Raw genomic sequence first — 2,500 nt, forward strand, 5'->3', positions numbered from 1 at the left:
CTCTGCCTGGAGCTCCATGCCCTGTCCCCTGCATGCGTGTGCGGGCCTGGAGCTCCATGGCCTGTCCCCTGCATGCGTGTGCGGGCCTGGAGCTCCATGCACGGTCCCCTGCCTGTGTGTGCGGGCCTGGGGCTCCATGCACGGTCCCCTGCATGTGTGTGCGGGCCTGGAGCTCCATGCACGGTCCCCTGCCTGTGTGTGCGGGCCTGGGGCTCCATGCACGGTCCCCTGCATGTGTGTGCGGGCCTGGAGCTCCATGCACGGCCCCCTGCATGTGTGTGCGGGCCTGGAGCTCCATGCACGGCCCCCTGCATGTGTGTGCGGTCCTGGAGCTCCATGCCTGGTCCTCTGCCTGGAGGTCAGGGCCTGCAGCTCCATGCCTGGTTCTCTGCCTGGAGGTCAGGGCCTGCAGCTCCATGCCTGGTTCTCTTCCTGGAGGTCAGGGCCTGCAGCTCCATGCCTGGTTCTCTGCCTGGAGGTCAGGGCCTGCAGCTCCATGCCTGGTTCTCTGCCTGGAGGTCAGGGCCTGCAGCTCCATGCCTGGTTCTCTGCCTGGAGGTCAGGGCCTGCAGCTCCATGCCTGGTTCTCTTCCTGGAGGTCAGGGCCTGCAGCTCCATGCCTGGTTCTCTGCCTGGAGGTCAGGGCCTGCAGCTCCATGCCTGGTTCTCTGCCTGGAGGTCAGGGCCTGCAGCTCCATGCCTGGTTCTCTTCCTGGAGGTCAGGGCCTGCAGCTCCATGCCTGGTTCTCTGCCTGGAGGTCAGGGCCTGGAGCTCCATGCCTGCATCTCTTCCTGGAGGTCAGGGCCTGCAGCTCCATGCCTGGTTCTCTGCCTGGAGCTCCATGCCCTGTCCCCTGCATGCGTGTGCGGGCCTGGAGCTCCATGGCCTGTCCCCTGCATGCGTGTGCGGGCCTGGAGCTCCATGCACGGTCCCCTGCCTGTGTGTGCGGGCCTGGGGCTCCATGCACGGTCCCCTGCATGTGTGTGCGGGCCTGGAGCTCCATGCACGGTCCCCTGCCTGTGTGTGCGGGCCTGGGGCTCCATGCACGGTCCCCTGCATGTGTGTGCGGGCCTGGAGCTCCATGCACGGCCCCCTGCATGTGTGTGCGGGCCTGGAGCTCCATGCACGGCCCCCTGCATGTGTGTGCGGTCCTGGAGCTCCATGCCTGGTCCTCTGCCTGGAGGTCAGGGCCTGCAGCTCCATGCCTGGTTCTCTGCCTGGAGGTCAGGGCCTGCAGCTCCATGCCTGGTTCTCTGCCTGGAGGTCAGGGCCTGCAGCTCCATGCCTGGTTCTCTGCCTGGAGGTCAGGGCCTGCAGCTCCATGCCTGGTTCTCTTCCTGGAGGTCAGGGCCTGCAGCTCCATGCCTGGTTCTCTGCCTGGAGGTCAGGGCCTGGAGCTCCATGCCTGCATCTCTTCCTGGAGGTCAGGGCCTGCAGCTCCATGCCTGGTTCTCTGCCTGGAGCTCCATGCCCTGTCCCCTGCATGCGTGTGCGGGCCTGGAGCTCCATGGCCTGTCCCCTGCATGCGTGTGCGGGCCTGGAGCTCCATGCACGGTCCCCTGCCTGTGTGTGCGGGCCTGGGGCTCCATGCACGGTCCCCTGCATGTGTGTGCGGGCCTGGAGCTCCATGCACGGTCCCCTGCCTGTGTGTGCGGGCCTGGGGCTCCATGCACGGTCCCCTGCATGTGTGTGCGGGCCTGGAGCTCCATGCACGGCCCCCTGCATGTGTGTGCGGGCCTGGAGCTCCATGCACGGCCCCCTGCATGTGTGTGCGGTCCTGGAGCTCCATGCCTGGTCCTCTGCCTGGAGGTCAGGGCCTGCAGCTCCATGCCTGGTTCTCTGCCTGGAGGTCAGGGCCTGCAGCTCCATGCCTGGTTCTCTTCCTGGAGGTCAGGGCCTGCAGCTCCATGCCTGGTTCTCTGCCTGGAGGTCAGGGCCTGCAGCTCCATGCCTGGTTCTCTGCCTGGAGGTCAGGGCCTGCAGCTCCATGCCTGGTTCTCTTCCTGGAGGTCAGGGCCTGCAGCTCCATGCCTGGTTCTCTGCCTGGAGGTCAGGGCCTGGAGCTCCATGCCTGCATCTCTTCCTGGAGGTCAGGGCCTGCAGCTCCATGCCTGGTTCTCTGCCTGGAGCTCCATGCCCTGTCCCCTGCATGCGTGTGCGGGCCTGGAGCTCCATGGCCTGTCCCCTGCATGCGTGTGCGGGCCTGGAGCTCCATGCACGGTCCCCTGCCTGTGTGTGCGGGCCTGGGGCTCCATGCACGGTCCCCTGCATGTGTGTGCGGGCCTGGAGCTCCATGCACGGTCCCCTGCCTGTGTGTGCGGGCCTGGGGCTCCATGCACGGTCCCCTGCATGTGTGTGCGGGCCTGGAGCTCCATGCACGGCCCCCTGCATGTGTGTGCGGGCCTGGAGCTCCATGCACGGCCCCCTGCATGTGTGTGCGGTCCTGGAGCTCCATGCCTGGTCCTCTGCCTGGAGGTCAGGGCCTGCAGCTCCATGCCT

This window comes from Poecilia mexicana, unplaced genomic scaffold (genome assembly GCF_051168715.1).
Source record: "Poecilia mexicana isolate PSO_F unplaced genomic scaffold, ASM5116871v1 scaffold_22, whole genome shotgun sequence".
Taxonomy (NCBI): Eukaryota; Metazoa; Chordata; class Actinopteri; order Cyprinodontiformes; family Poeciliidae; genus Poecilia; species Poecilia mexicana.